Source organism: Symsagittifera roscoffensis, chromosome 3 (assembly GCF_963678635.1).
Source record: "Symsagittifera roscoffensis chromosome 3, txSymRosc1.1, whole genome shotgun sequence".
NCBI lineage: Eukaryota > Metazoa > Xenacoelomorpha > Acoela > Convolutidae > Symsagittifera > Symsagittifera roscoffensis.
In genome coordinates, this window is record NC_087064.1 from 50,114,455 (window position 1) to 50,132,298 (window position 17,844).

General features: G+C 35.1%; 1 long non-coding RNA gene across 1 annotated transcript in view; it reads right to left on the bottom strand.

The window, feature by feature from the left end:
• Window positions 1–412: 412 nt before the first annotated feature.
• LOC134842635 (uncharacterized) overlaps window positions 413–17,844 on the bottom strand; it is a 31,768-nt gene continuing 14,336 nt past the window's right edge. The window contains exon 3 of the long non-coding RNA XR_010162520.1: window positions 413–552. This is a non-coding gene — a long non-coding RNA (uncharacterized LOC134842635). The remainder of the gene's footprint in view (window positions 553–17,844) is intronic.

The following is a 17,844-nucleotide window of genomic DNA, read 5'->3' on the forward strand; positions in this document are numbered from 1 at the left end:
TGCCATCCTGTTGGCAGAGTAGTTAAGCTAGCAACACCCTCAGCTATACCTTACCTCACAAGACCGTGCCCCAGTTTTGCAATCCCGTGGGTGGAGTAGTTAAATTAGCAACGCCCTCAGCCATTCCGTGCCTCACTATACCCTGCCCCAGTTTTGCCATCCCATGGACAGTGTAAGGAAAGAATTGGAACAACTTTTTTAGAAACGCTTTCAAAGCTCAGATACACAAATTAACACACAGTTTAGCGCATCCAAAATAAGTTTTGTCGAAATAGTTTTGCCAAAATATGTCCCATTTTTGAATGAATTTTTGTTTTTTCGAATCAAGATTTGTTTTTTTTTCATGAGAACTATTAATAAACAAGTGAAATTTCTGCAAAACTTTCAACAGCCCTGGTTAAACCACTTCCACAGGAGCCAAGAATCGTCACCAAGGGTCCCTCGTTCAATTGATCCGAAAGACACATTTGGATCACTCTTTTCTCGTCTACTGGTGTACGAAGCTTAAGCAAAGCTAAGTCGTAATTAGGAGCCCAGTTATAAACACGAAAGCTAAAAAATGTGTAACTGGGTGTATTATCAGGAAATTGAAAAGTTTTGATAGTTTTTTTGTTATGTACTTTCAACTAATATGAAGTGACGAAAGAACCTGCTAAAGCTTTTCCTCGCAGATCAAAATATTTCTATGATAAATTCGAAAAACAACATTCCTCATAGCCAACAGTATGTCAAGAAAAACTTCAGCGAGCTCAAAACTTTTGAAGAAAAAGTCTCAGAATCTCCTATGATTGACAATTTTTACAAAAAAATAATGAAACTGAATGAAACTAGGTCAATGGGTCTTTTTCAATTACAAAACTCAAAATCAATTCATCCAACACGCAAAAATTGTCAAGATAAAAAATACTACAATGCTATAATGGTCACGCGGGTTAGAACAGCCTGTCGAAACTTCGAGCCGGGAGTTTCTTGCCTCATTTACAAGAATCCTGATTGTTGACTTGAAAATAGCAGTCACGCTGGTATGATTGTATGCTAATTTGCCCGGCCAGATAAAACTTTTGGCGAACGCTTTGGATATGTTTTAGTTTTATAAATCCCACAAACTTCATTGGTGGATTCAAGGATAGCAAGCATAGTCGGTTAACGGGCAGAGAGCACATAATGTACTCGAAAACGACATGTAATGACACTTAATGTACTCTTAAGAAAACGACAAAAAGCTTTCAAGTGTGTTTTTTCTTCTACTGCATGGTAAGATAACAGGATCTGAACAAGAAACTAGAGCTTAGGCATATTTGACATTCATAAGCAAACGTTCAACAAAAAGTTATGCAAACTGGACAAAAGTCTTTGTGGAAAAAATACAAGAAAAAATTCCAAAAGGTTTTGAACTTTTTTGCAGTTTTTGAGTTTTTGAAATTCTTGATTCCGACAAATTTAACTTTACTCGAGCTAAAGTAAATTTCCACGATTAAAAAAAGCTTTTAAAGCTTTTAAGCTATTAAACTAAAATTTGGAAAGTCTGCTAGCTCGCTTTTTGCTCGATTTAAGACTAAAACATTTTCTGAAAAACATCTCAGTATCGAGAAAAACTATTTGAAATTGTTTGAATTTTAGTCTTAAAAAGAGAGAGGAAAGCGAGCGAGCAGGCTTAGTATAAAAGCTTAATAGCTTACAGTAGCTTTATTTTAGCTGTAGAGTGAAATTAGTTTTGTCGGTATCAAAAACTTTGAAAATTCAGAAAACTGCAAGAAAGTTCAAAAAAGGTTTTGAATTTTTTTCAAACTTCTTTGTTTTTCTAGACATTTTCCTTTAACCTTTTTTTGCCAAAAATGCGTTTTTTTTAAATTGAAAAATGTTTTCCTTTTTTAAACAAGCTTCACGAATTTCGAAGCGTATCAAATTTTTTAGCAGCATGTATCAACTGAGCAAGGCACTAACTTATATTTCATTAAAAATCTTCTGAGTTAAGACCGATGTGTTTAACTCATAGAGTAATTTCGGATGGGGTTCACCGTCTGCTCGTCACGCTATCTTATTTTCGGCCGGATAGATTCGTGCAACTTCTTAGTCTAATACCGATCCTAATCCTACTCTTATACTTTCTAGTCTCAGGGTGTTTAACTAGTCTCTGCTAGGCTCAATAGATCTAGCGTATACTGGTTTGTTGCGGCTGCTGAAGTTCTCTTGGAGAGACAACTAATTTCTAAGTTAAATTCAAATTTCTCTGGTGCTGAAATTACTAGTAATTTCAGCACTTACAAATAAGTGGGTTGTTAGTTAGATGGATCATGATTGGTTAATATTTAATACTTTACAGTGGTAAAATATCTAATTTATCCAATCATAAAATATAATTTGGTTCAGGTTCCACCCATCCGGGTTTTACAGAGTTTTTTAGAATTATCTTTCTGCAATTCAAAGGATGGATGATAAACGTTGGTATTTGGCAAACATCGTATTCTTGTCCGGTTTCTCTTGTTAGAGAAGTTCCAGGATGCTGGAGATAGGGACATCAATCGTTGTGTTTTCTTGTGACAACGACTGTGTTTCCCAACGAAATCAATCTGATTTCAGAATGTTTTGCTATGACGGGTTTTTCTGTATTATGTAGAGAACTTGTTTTGTGTTCGACCTCGTCTGGGAATGGCGTGGAGATTGTGCGTGGAGGGGATGCCTTGTAACTCGGATCTGTACGTATACTTGAACATCGAGGTGGTCATTGGTCTAATTCAATGAAGTCCTTTTCTGCGAAGTCAAGTCGTACTCTAAATCCTTTGAGTTGTGATTGTGGACGGCATATTGGTTGTGGTTGGCCATTCTTTTTCGACTGTAGTGGGGTCATTTTGTCTTTGGATGTTCGTCTTTGTTGTTGTATGCTGATCTATATGCTGCAAAGTATGATTTACATTTTATAAAATTTTTATTAGTTCAGTGTTTTAATTATGATTTTGGTTAGTTGTTTTCACAAAAGCTTTTTGTTTTAGTTCGGTTATTTTGAAGAGTTACTCACCCTTGAGTACCTCTTATTAAAAATAGAAGTCTGGTCACAAAGCGTGGATGTAGCGCGGTGGGTTAGGCCGGCTATAGAGCATGCTCAGGACGTCCTCTCTGGTGGGTTAGGCCAGGAGTGGGAGTATGATTTCGTGCGGTTTCTGTGAGAGGTCCTGTTATGTGATAACGTTTTATGTTGGGTTTATGGTGGTCTTTCTTATGTTCCGCTGGTTGTGTCCTTTGTTCAAAAATCAAATTGTTTTTCTTATGGGTAGGTCTTTCGACTTTTTTGTGTTTTGTTATTTCTTTCTTAGACTTTATAATAGTCTTCAAAAGAATAAATTATCCAGTTTTAAACTGGGTTAATCCGGTTTGGGTACCGTTGGTTTTCTTTTCTTAGTCATGCTGTTATTTTATGATTTGTGGTGTTTAACGGGTTAAAGGGAAGTTTGAAACTTGTTATCTTGTGTTAGAGTTGTTGAGTGTGAAAACTTGAAACTGAAATTCATTATTTAAACAATTCTTCGTGGGCGAGCTGTACGAGTTTGGATAGAATTCCTGTGCGAGTGAATGAAAATATCAAAAGGTTAGTACTGCATTTTTATTTTATCAATTTACTACATAGAATTTTAATTTTACTGCTAGTTTTGGGGAAAAGTTAAGTTACAAATTTTCATCATTAATGAATTTACTGCTTTTGGGGAAACAATTTATAAATTAATTTACTACATTCGTATGAAAATCTATTATATTTATCTAGTGCAAAATATTAATAGAGTTTAGAAGAATTTTAACAAGTTTTTTATTTTTTATTTTTCTTTTCTGTTTTTTGCAGATGATCGTGGGATGAAGACTAAAAATCTAAATGAGACATGAGTAAAGAATGGTTAGTATTAATTTAAATTTATTAGTGAAGAATATGAATAAATTATACTTACCTGTTAGTCGTCGGGGAAAAAACCGTGGGGGAAGATGTCGTGTATCATGTCTGAATTTGTTAGTAATTTTGATAGTATGCGAATGATGTTTTTAGTTTGAATCAGTGGCCAAAGTAATTGAAGTGCTTTAATAGTTTTTAGTTCTTCGGTGCCAACTGCAAACTCATAAGGTGTGTTTTGAATGAGATTATATATTTTGTGATTGTATTTAGTATTATGGATGAATTCTAATATAGGGATTTCTATAGGTTGGATAAATTCATGTGGGATAAGGAAGGGTCTGGATTCTTCAGCATTAAAGGTCTTCGTGATGGGACAAAATATATACATTTGAGTTATTGGGTCATAATTGCGGAGGATGCCGTGGAGGTTAGTATCTTTGATGCAATATGTGAAATTTAGAAAAAATGGCGAAGTGTACTTCGAATTAAGAAACTGAAAACGGTGGTGTGTTTGTCTTGATGGAGTGTGTAGATCAAAATGATTTTGTATGAAGCGATAATATGTATATGTGTGGGTTTGTTTAGTGCGTAACATAATGTCGTGTGAGCAGTGCAAATCGCGTTCATGTGGTGCAAGGAAGTGGAAGGTTAGTGAAAATAATTGAAATTTTTCTTTAAAACTTTCGTAAGCTTGCATGTCAGTTAGTGCTTCAGAAATGATGTGATCATTTTTTCGATGAAATATATTGAGTGTGAATACATATGGTGTATTGATGAAAATTTTTTCTGTTAGTTGTGGGTTAGCGAAGCGGTCGTCATCTAAAAATTGGTCTTGATTAGTTCGGATGATATTATGGTCGTAATATTCTAGTGTAAATTCGTTAGCTCGGGGTGCAGTGAATGTTTTTAGTGATTTTTATATCCTATATAAGTAAATTGTCTATGTGTTAGTGGTGTGGTGAGTCGATATAGCATATCTTTATTCCTTTCTATATCGTTATGAGTATTAGATAACGGTAGGCAAAGGGGATTAGTAAAATGATAATATGTTGTCCAATGAAGTGTAGGCATTAAAACATGTTCATCTACAAAACTACGTGTGTCGTTAGTGTCGTGAGGGGTGTTTAAAGTATACTGTGGAAATGAAGGTAGGGTGATTGCTAGGAAATCTTTCGTGTTGGTGTGATGTGGATGATTAATATATTCACGGGCTGTTCCTGGTTTGGTCGGGAATGGATGGTTTGGGAATTTTCTTTTAAAAGTGCGATAAGCTCTATTAGTGCTATTTGATGATTCGGTGGATGTGGATGATTGTGCTAATGATGCAGTATAAGCTGAAGAGGGTGTAGGGGTAGGTGGGTTTGAGGAATCTATTGTGGAAGAAATCAGATTTATAGTGAGGGTGTTAGGGTGTAATAGTTGTTGTTGTAGGGTGATAAAATAATCGAGTTCTTGGGAGATTTGGGGAATATCTGGAGAATTGGATGATCGGTCTGAATGAAATGAAGAGTAGGTTGGGGTTACTTGTGAAGCATAAGAGGGGGTACAAATGGACGGGAGTGGGTTATTTGGTGGGATTGGTTGAAAAGGGGGTTTTGAAAAATGTGAGGAGTTGGTTTGAAAATTATTGGATGGAGATGGTTCGGAGTCTGCAAATTCATCAGGGGTTTCTATATTAGGGTTATTGAGTTGTGAAATGGAGTATAAAACTGAAATACCTGAATGAGTGTCTGAATTCATGCTTGATGTTATATTACTAGTTGGGAAATCGGGTGGCGGGAAAGCAAAAAGTGGAATTATTGTAATTGGAGTGTTGAGGTTGGTTGGATGGGAATTTGAGCGGTGTAGGGATCCAAGTTGTCGGCTCATCGTGGTCTTAAAAAAATTATTATTTTGAGACTGAAAAGCGGTGGTATGGGGTTGTTCGATAATTTGTTCATATGTATTTTCATCTTGCGAATGATGTGTCATTATATGTTGTATGGGACTTTGCGATATGTTTGGTCTAAATATTGGATTATGTGTTATTGCTAAGTTTCGGAAATTCGTGGGACTAAGGATAATGGATGGTTATGTGGTAGGGGTGGCAACTGTGGTGCTGTAGGCGTTACTTCTATAATATTATGTTCTTCGTCGTACGTGTTCTGTCTTGTCGCTATTTTTGTGTTATATTCTTTTAATTGTGCGTCTAGAAGAATTTTGTTTATCGATGATGAAAAAATTCCAAAAAATCCTGAAAATAGTATGCTTGCTACACTTGCTTGTCTATTTACTTGTGTGTGTATAGCGCATGTATTATAGATTCCTTTTAAAAGTGAAAAAAGAAATCCTATAAAGTTAAACATTGCGTATAAGATAGTTAATTTTTCTAAGATGTAATAGGGCCATCCTAGAAAATCGAGAATTTCATTTTTTAGTGTAACAAAGTTAAAATTATTTGGTGAATACTGGTGTTAAAGTTAAAAGTTAAAATACTGGTGAAATATCTTGTGGTCTGTATTTTTCAATGTTCGGATATACATAGTCTTTAATGTCTTTAAAATATCCGCTATAATCTTGTGTATAGATATCTGCAAATCCTGCGGTTTCGGCAAGTTTGCGTAAGTTTTGGTCAATTGATTGTCTTTGTATAGTGTCCATTTGTGTTAATAATTCCTGGAATTGTTGTGTTCTAATGTGATGTTGGATATCGGATTTTGAATATATTCCAATTGATTGTAAATCGATATTTGGGTTTCGAGCAATAGCTCTAATGCTTTCGGGTGAAAATTTTTTGAGTGATTGCATTAATGTGGGGTATGGGGTAAGAAGACAATATTTATCTTCATCTGGGTTCAATTGTATTACATTGTGGCTATTTTCTGATCCACATGGGACTGCGGTATCCCAGAATTATGTTCGTCTTGAAAGTGTGTCAACAAAATGTATTTTATTTTTATAAAAGATAGGGATTCTTTTATAGCATCTTTTATCTTCAAAAACATATACTGGTGATACTTTTTTAGTACAAGTATAAAAACATAAAATGTTTCCGTCGTAGTCTAAAAAATTTGATCTATTTCCTGATAGTAAATATCCTGCGTAGGGTATTTTTAATACTGCTAGTGCAAGTGATTGTAGGATTTGTGTTCGTTCTAATTCGCATAGTTGGTGAAGTGTTTCTAACTCAGAGAGTGACATTTCCTGAAAAATTCGGCTAATTGTGTAGTTTAATTTCATATCTAAGTGGATATCGTAGTGGATATTACCAAAATAAGAATTATTCATTAGTGATAGTTTTTGTAAACGTGTGCTTCTAGTGTCATGTGGCTTCAGATGTCCACCAGGTTGAACATTACTTTTTTGTTAACTGGTATATATGATGTTCCTTCGTTTAGAGGATGACCTGTGGCATAAGGGTCAATTTTTATTTTTCCAGTGGTCATGTCGAAACCTTTTTCGTATTCAACTAATATTTCAGAATATTGTGTTTTGTGAAGTGGATTTCTGTATTTGCATGCGAGTTCTGTTTCTTGATATATTTGAAAATGTGTTAATTTATTTTCTATATTATGGATGTTTCGAAAATCAGTACTTTGTTTTCGTGATGGATTTACTTGTTCATATGGAATTGATTGTATAAAATATTTTTCGTGAAATTTTATCATTCGAGCGTGTATTTTTGCTACTTGAAATGTTGTACATGTATCTTCGGGAAACCAAACAATTGTTGCTTGTGTTCGTGTTGTAGGGTCACAATAACCTTGATCGTTTTTACAAGGTAGTCTAATTCCTTGATAGATCATTGTGTTGTCAGATAAATCTCGTGTGAGTTGTATTTTCCAATCGAAAAACATTATTTCTTGATATCCTTTATTTTTTGTGTCTGCTTTGCAGTTTGATGGATTATTTATACCAATGTGTGGTATCCAGTGCTTATCGTGTATGTCATAAGTTAATCTTCCGTGTGCGCCGTTGTATGGGTATTTTTCATCTAGTTTAATGTGTCCTTGATATCTTTCAAGTTCTGCTTGATGTACAGAATCGGCAAAGACTTGAAAATATACTATTTTCCTGTCAGTATTTTTATTTCTTGTGATGTTTAGTCTGAGTAGGTCGTTTTTACAATCATCGGGATTGGAATGTAGAAGTCGTTCTATATTACTTTGGTAGAATGATTCATGGTCAAGTCGGTTTTCATTTCCGTTTGAAACTTGTGAACAATGTACTTTCTTTTCGGAAAATGTTGCTGTAAATTTATATCCTATGACTGTTGTTGCTCGGGCTTTTGAATAGAGTGTCGCTATTACATTTGTAGTTTCTATAGCTTGTGGTTCTCTTTCGCATTGTGATACTTGATGTATTGCATATTTGTGTAGTGTTTTTTGTTCATTTTCTTCACAATCGTAATGTGTTACTAATAAGTCTTGAGGTCCTGTGCGGGGAGAAGGATTTATGTTCTGATCGGAGATTATTAGAAAAAGGAGTTGGAGAAAAATCAATATTTTTAGAATATACATGTGTATGATAATCCTGAGTACGGGTTATAAAATGTTATGTAGCCAATTGTCTTTTTGGTATATCTGTCGTACTTATATATTACTTCAGTTGTTATAAATGGTGGTGGTAGCGATTGAGCTGTTATATTTGGTGGGTTTAATGGGTAAGGATGTTGAGCAATGTTGTTTAGTTTAACCGTGATTTCAAATTTTAATTGTAGACTATTTTGTTGGAGTATTTGGATGTTATGGTCACGAATGTCTTCGTGGATATCTTGTCTATATTGTAATCTATTAAGTGCCCAGTTGTGGAGTCGGTTACTTTCTGGGTGTTGTCCAAATAATGATGGGGGTGCTTTGAATGTAGTCCAGTCTAATCTTAAAGGGATATTTGTTGATGATTGTTCTCGATATCTAGCGTCGAGGTTATTTGGGAAATTTAAAGGAAAAGGCGTCGGTGAAATCTGGCTTATTGATGGTGTTGATGGTAGTGATAATGTTTCTGGTAGTGATGATGATGTTGTTGTATCTGTAGAAATATCTATTGGATCATTTATTAAATTTGGTTCACCTTTTGTGAATGATTGTGTTGTCCAATATGGTAGTCGTGATGTTTGGTTTGGGGGGTTAAAGGGATTTTCACGTTTTTGTTCAGATGTTGGTGTTGAAACTAAGTAATCTGAGGGTAGTTTTGAGGTGCTACGTTGTGAAAGAAGTGTAGGGGTTTCCGGTAATATGCTAATTGGGTTTTCCAGAGTACTTGGTGATGGGGATTGGGGTATATCAAAATGAACTCGGGGGGTTTGAAAATTTCTATTTCGTCGTGGATGTATAATTTGTCTATTTATTTCAACTGTATTTTGGTTTTGACAAATATTTCGTATTCTACTTAATTCTTGTGGTAGTGTTGGGTGCAAGTTATGTGTTGGTTCACTTAGAGGTGCCTGTCGCTGAACTGGTTCTAGTGGTTCAGATAAGCGAGCGTGTCGTTCTTCAAAAGTATATGGGTTATCTTGGAAAGAAATTCGTGTAGATGTTTGGGGGTTTTGGGTAGTTGTAGGTGGTGTCGGGTTTTCTTGGGATGTTGTTAAGACCAGATGAGTTAAGACCAATGTGGTTAACTCATAGAGTAATTTCGGATAGGGTACACCGTCTGCTTGTCACGCTATCTTATTTTCGGCCGGATAGATTCGTGCAACTTCTTAGTCTAATACCGATCCTAATCTTACTCTTATACTTTCTAGTCTCAGGGTGTTTAACTAGTCTCTGCTAGGCTCAATAGATCTAGGGTATACTGGTTTGTTGCGGCTGCTGAAGTTCTCTTGGAGAGACAACTAATTTCTAAGTTAAATTCAAATCTATCTGGTGCTGAAATTACAAGTAATTTCAACACTTACAAATAAGTGGGTTGTTAGTTAGATGGATCATGATTGGTTAATATTAAATACTTTACAGTGGTAAAATATCTAATTTATCCAATCATAAAATATAGTTTAGATCAGGTTCCACTTCATCTCTTATGTTCATTTCAATTTCGTTTTTGATTCATATTCATTTTACTTAATATACATAAAAATCCCTGAAACAAAACCCAAATGAAACAAAACGCAAAATGAGGCTGAGGCTGAAAGTATTTGAATATAAAGGCCAAACTTTTGATTTTTCAAAAGGTCAATATATTGCGCAACGCAGTAGGGCCTACTAATCAACAAATCAACTTCAGCGTGAACGAATGTTCAATCCAATTGACTGTGATCAGTGGACAGATGGGAAAACAGCCACAAAACTTTGACCACTGAATAGAACGTGAGATAGACAAAATAAATGGCTAACTAATTGTTGAAACAGAATCAGATGAAACGATATTTATTATACAGCTAGACAAGTTTTTACAATCAATCTTTTTGAAGCATGCAATTTATCATGCTAATAGACAAAAAGTCTATAGTATCGCAGCAATTAACAATTTTACCCACCCGGGTTGACCTCCATACACCGAAAATGCTTATCATACAATTCCATACATCAAGTGTGTGGGAAAATGCTTGTCATACAATTTTCATACAATTTCTAATAATGGTTGAAAACTGGTATAAACTCTTTTCTGTGGCTGTTTGATTCTAATATAACAGTCTGGTGATAAAAAACTGAGGTTTTCGTTTTTTGAAAAAAATGCTTATCATACAATTCCCATATATGGAAATTGTATGACTGGCATTTTTTTGATGGCGACACAAAAAATTTTTCAAGTAATTTTGAAAATTTGGCCCAAAAATTTTTTTGTTTTTTTTTCAACCGCAAATCGATTTTCGTACGCAAACAAACATTTTTCGAAAAAAAATTTGCATGCAAAATTTAATATTTTGTGTGCATAACGTAGTCCTGGATGCGATAAAATTGGCTTTTACTTTCTTTTCACTTAATTTTTTTTTTTCAAAAACGCTGAAAATTCCTTTTTCTTTTGTATGGGGTGTTGATGTACGCCTTGATCAATGTCTGATAATTTGAAAATTCCAAAATTTAATATAATCATCATTAAAAAATTTTGCCAAAAAATAAAAGTTTGTTACTTTTTGTTATATAAATTGTGAAAGACGGCCTAATCAAGGTCGTTTTCTATGCATTGTAAATGCAAGACCGTCCAACCTTTGGTGTTTTGAGTAACCAAGGTCTATGTCACTTGTATTCGGTTGCAACTACAACCAAAAATTTTGCAGAAACTAAATTTAGAAAGAAAAAAATCAAAATTTTTGGTTTATGGGAAAACACCTATCATACAATTTTCATATATGGAAAAATGCTTATCATAGAGTTTTCATACAATTTTCTGTACGTATGGAATTGTATGAAATTGTATGACAAGAAGTTTCTCATATATGGAAATTGTATGATAAGAAGTTTTGGTCAACCCGGGCATGTTCGTTTATAGATTCTCCTTGTCCAAAGTTAAAGATAATGAAAAAGAAACATAAGAAGAAAAAGGTTTTTGTTGTTGGCTTGCTTATCGCAATGATCATTCGAGTGCTTGTACTTTTAAAAAATTTGTTTCTTTTTTTATAGTCGTATTAATGGTAGTGTTGGTGATGAAAAATCTGAAATTTTTGGGAGGAGTGATTTGCGCACATGGCCAAACTTATGGTTTTTCAAGAAATGTCTACTGCGCAACGGAGTAGGGCCTGCTAATCAACATATCAAATTGAGCGTGAACGAATGGTCAATCCTTTTGACGTGCCTGTCATGTCCAAAAAATACAAAAAAACTTGCCTGACTGTAGAAGCGTTGGTTGTCTCTTCAAATAAGCTTGATTTAGACGTTTTCATTATCAAACCAAGTTTGTTTAATTATAAATTTCAATTTAGCTCTTCAGCACGGCAAGCTACAAAAATCAACCAGCGTGATATTGAAAAAAGCTTGTAAAGAAAGGCAGCTTTCATAAAGTTTTAAATTCAAAAAGACATGGCTTTTTTCGACCACCCGTAATTGTTAATGATATAACCAATAGTTTTTTTATTAAACTTTAATAAAATTGCTCATCCAATGTTGAATCAAGATTTTTTTTGGTTTGTGAAGTTGTTTTTTATCTCGCTTTGATCGTACACAGTCAAAGCAGTCAGGCAAGGCTCTACAGGCAAAAGAAGCTTTGGCTAGGATGATTCTTGGATCGCCCATTACGCCTAACAAAGTGTGAACATGTCAGCGGAAAGACTGTTACGCATCATCAAAAGACTTTGAACAGCTATGACAACTAAAAAGTATCAAATTCACATTGATTCACAACTCATCTGGTGCGACGAACTACACAACAAAGTATTTCACCAATACGTCCAAACTTAACAACACCAAGAAATACAAACCCTTCACAAACACAGGTAACCTTACAATCAACCGTTAAACCTTCGGTTGCCCCAAAATATTCACACATGGATTACCAAACATACAGACCCATGACAATACCGCCAAAAACACGCAAAACGTTCACTAGAAACAACTTTGCAGACCATAATTATAATTACACACATCCATCAAAATCAAATTATCAACCGCGAAAAAATTTCAGTAATTATACAAGATCTCGAAACTGGGATAACCCAATGGCACCACCTAATTCAGTAAATTTCCAAACAAATTTACATCCTCCACAGGATCGTAGTGAAAACTATCCATTTTTTCAACAAAATGAAAATAAAAAACAAACATCTTATCAAATGGATTACTTATCCTCAGATGATGATTTCTTACAACCAGATATATTTACACCCTATAATCAAGAATATCGTGGACAAGGAATACAGAAACCACATACATATAATAGAATTTTTTCTCCACAACCAATAGATACACAAAACCAACAACCAATTCAACAACAAAACCCAATTAATACACAATCTTTTCAACCAACTCAGCAACAAAACCCAATGATTGCAAACTCGTACCAACCAGCACAAATGCAAAATGAAATACCACTCCCATATTATCTTCAACAACACGAAATAACAAGAAATCAACTTTCAAATTTTTCTCAAATGCCAAATGCAGCAGAATCATTACAAATGACAATGAATCCATACCTTATGGGTGGATCATCAATAACATCAAATAAACCTTTAATGGTATTCACAGGAACAGACCCTGAATATTCTGTAGAAGATTATTTAAATGCAGTCACAGCAAATTTGATTTTAAATATAGGACCTGAACCAATTAATACGCCACTACATCAAAACTGGATACATCGACGCACAGCGTTAATACAAACAACTCTAGATGGCGCAGCCCAAAATGGTTTTCAGTATTGCCTATAGAAATAAAATCAAATTGGAAAAGATTTACACAAGAATTTTCAAAAATGTTTGACTCCGAAAGAAACAAACAACAACAAAGAGTTTTATGTAATGAAATACGCAGATTACCAAACGAAACCATCAAGCAATTAGCAGTACGAATCGAAACACTAGTTCGAAAAGCATATTCATTAAATACACATGACTATAAAAACACAAAGATGACAGAAATCTTAATGATGACCTTAACACCACAATTAAGGAAAATAGCAATAAAAAAGAGAGCATCCCATCCTTCGTCAATTCGAGAACCCGATTTAGATTTTCGAAAACTAGTAGACAAACTAGAACAAGCAGAAATCACAATGAAACTCGAAGAAACGGAAAATCTGAAATTACAATACGTTAACAGAATTGAAACAGCTTCCACAAATATAAACAATATACAGGAATCAGATACAGACCTCGTTGAAAAAATCACTGAAATACTCAATATTTACGAAAAACACCCAAACTTTAAAGGCAAACCATCTTTCAAAAAATGGTGTAATTATTGCCGACGATACGGACATAGTATTTCTGAATGTAGACAAAAACAACAAGACAGAACACATACGACGAAGAACATAACAATGTAGACCCAACACCAACAGCACCACAGTTACCACCCCTACCACATAACCATCCATTATCCCTAGTCCCACTTAATTTTCGAAATTTAGCCATAAGACATAATAATTTTAGACCAACCATATCACAAAGTCCCATCCAACATATAATGCCACACCACTCACAAGATGAAAATACTTATGAACAAATTATACCACCGCTTTTCAGTCTCAAAATAATAATTTTTTTAGCCCACGATGAGCCGACAACTTGGATCCCTACACCGATCAAATTCCCACCCAACCAACCTCACCACTCCAATCCCAATGATACCACTTTTTGCTTTCCCGCCACCCGATTTCCCATCCAGTAATGTAACATCCGGCATGAATTCCGATACTAATTCACACATCTCAGTTTTATACTCCATCTCACAACTCAATAACCCGAATATTGAAACCCCCGATGAATTTGCCGACTCTGAACCATCTCCATCAAATAATTTTCACACCAATTCCTTAAATTTTTCCCAACCCCCTTTTCAACCCATACTACCAAATAACCCTGACCCAACCAATTCTACACCCTCTTATGCTTCCCAAGTCACTCCAACCTACTCCTCACTTCACTCAGACCAATCATCTCATTCTCCAGACACCCCCCGAATCTCCCCAGAACTAGATAATTTCATTACCCTACAACAACAACCCTATCACCTTGACACCCCAACCATAAACCAAATCTCATCCACAATAGATTCATCCAACCCTCCTACCCCTACACCCTCTTCAATTTATACTGAATCATTAGCACCATCATCCACAACTACTGAATCTTCACTCAGCACTAATAGAGCTTACCGCACTTTTAAAAGGAAGTTCCCCAACCATCCTTTCCCAGCGAAACCAGGAACAGCCCGTGAATATATCAACCATCCACAACACACTAACACAAAAGAATTTTTAGCTATCACCTTACCCTCATTTCCACAATACACCTTAAACACCCCTCATGACACTAACGAGACACGTAACTTTGTAGACGAATACGTTTTAATGCCTACCCTTCCTCGGACCTCATATTATCATTTTACAAATCCCCTTTGCTTACCTTTATCTAACACTCATATCGATATAGAACGAAATAAGGACATGCTATATCGACTCACTACAACACTAACACCTAGACAATTTACTTACATTGGATATAAAAAATCACTAAAAACACACACTGCACCCCGAGCTAATGAATATACACTAGAATATTACGATCATAACATCATCAGAACTAACCAAGATCAATTCTTAGACGACGATCGCTTCGCTAACCCACAAATCACCGAGAAATTTTTCATTAAAACACCATATGTATTTACACAAAATATCTTCGATCGCAAGTTTGACCACATTATTTCAGAAGCACTAACAGACACACAAGCCTACGAAAGTTTTAAAGAACGCTTCCAAATATTTTCACTAACCTTTCATTTCCTTGCACCACATGAAAGAGATTTGCACTGCTCACACGATATTATGTTGCGCACTAAACAAACACACACATATACTTATTATCATTTCATCCAAAATCACTTTGACCTACACACTCCCTCCAGACAACCACACCATCGTTTTCAATTCATCAATTCCAAATACACCTCACCATTCTTAACTTCACATATTGTATTAAAGATACTAACCTTCATGGTATTCTTCGAAATTATGATCCCATAACCCAAATGTATATTTTTGTCCCATCACCAAGACCTTCAACGCAGAAGAATCCCGACCCTTCCTCATCCCACACGAGTTTGTACAACCTATAGAAATCCCCATTTTAGAATTCATCCATAACACTAAATTCAACCACAAATTATATAATCTAATCCAAAACACACCTTATGAATTTGCAGTTGGCACTGAAGAACTAACCACCATTAAGGCACTTCAATTGCTTTGGCCACTGCTTCAAACTAAAAATATCATCCGCATTTTAGCTAAATTACTAACAACATCAGATCTCATCCACGACATCTTCCCCCACGGTTTCTTCCCCGACGACTAACAGGTAAGTATGAATTATACATATTACTAACTAATTTAAATATTAGAAACTCACCATTCTTTATCCATGTTTTCTTTAGAATTTTAGCCTTCATCCTAGATCATCTGAAAAATTCACAAAAGAAAAATAAAAAATAGCAAACTTCTTCAAAACTGTTTAAAACCCTATTAAATTTTTGCACCAACAATTAAATAAATATAATACCAATGCAGTAAATTAATTTATAAATTTTTCCCCCACAAGCAGTAAATCTAATAATGATGAAAATTTGTAACTTAATTTCCCCCAACAACTAGCAGTAAAATTACAATTCTATGTAGTAAATTAATAAGAAGCAAATGCAGTACTAACCTTTTGATATTTTCATTCACTCGCACAAGAATTCTATCCAAACTCGCACAGCTCGCCCACGAAGAATTGTTTAAATAATGAATTTCAGTTTCAAGCTTTCACAACTCAACAACTCTAACACACGATAACAAGTTTCAAACTTTCCTTTAACCCGGTTGGAAAGGAATTATATACTAAACAAAACTAACCAATGCAGCTTACTAAACACCACAACATATAGCATAACAGCATGACTAAGAAAAGGAAACCAACGGTACCCAAACCGGATTAACCCAGTTTAAAACTGGATAATTTATTCTTTTGAAGACTATTATAAAGTCTAAGAAAGAAATAATAAAACACAAAAAAGTCGAAAGACAAACCCATACCACAAACAATTTGATTTTTGAAAAAAGGACACAACCAACAAAACATAAGAAAAACCACAACAAACCCAACATAAAACGTTGTCACATAACAGGACCTCTCACAAAAACCGCATGCAATCATACTCCCACTCCTGGCCTAACCCACCAGGAAGGACGTCCTGAGCATGCTCTATAGCCGGCCTAACCCACCGCGCTACATCCACGCTTTGTGACCATACTCCTATTTTTAATAAGAGCTACTCAAGGGTGAGTAACTCTTCAAAATAACTGAACTAAAACAAAAAGCTTTTGTGAAAACAACTAACTAAAATCATAATTAAAAAATATTAAATTAATAAAAGTTTTATAAAATGTAAATTACATTATGCAATACATAGATCAGAATACAACACCAAGGACGAACATCCAAAGACAAAACGACCCTACTACACTCGAGAAAGAATGGCCAACTACAATCAATATGCCGCCCACAATCACAACTCAAAGGATTTAGAGTACGACTTGACTTCGCAGAAAAGGACTTCATTGAACTAGACCAATGACCACCTCGATGTTCAAGTATACGTACAGATCCGAGTAACCAGGCATCCCCTCCACGCACAATCTCCACGCCATTCCCAGACAAGGTCAAACACAAAGAAGTTCTCACCAATGAAACAGAAAAACCTGACATAGCCAACCATTCTGAAATCAGATTTGAGTTTGTTGCGAAAACCCAGTCGTTGTCTTGAGAAGACACAACGATTGAATCTGGGACTTCTCTAACAAGAGAACCCAGAAGAAATATGATGTTCGCCAAATACCAACGTCCATCATCCATCCTTTGAATTGCAGAAAGACTATTCTAAAAAACTCTGTAAAACCCGGATGGGTGGAACCTGATCTAAACTACATTTTATGATTGGATAAATTAGATATTTTACCAATGTAAAGTATTTAATATTAACCAATCATGATCCATCTGACTAACAATCCACTTATTTGTAAGTGCTGAAATTACTTGTAATTTCAGCACCAGAGAGATTTGAATTTAACTTAGAAATTAGTTGAACTCTCCCGAGTACTTCAGCAACCGCAATAAACCAGTATACCCTAGATCTATCGAGCCTAGCAGAGACTAGTTAAACAACCTGAGACTAGATAGTATAAGAGTAAGATTAGGATTGGTATTAGACTAAGAAGTTGCACGAATCTATCCGGCCGAAAATAAGATAGCGTGACGAGCAGACGGTGTACCCTATCCGAAATTACTCTATGAGTTATACCCATCGGTCCTAACTCACAGTGGTGATGCAAATGTTTTTTGGCAGAAGGATCAA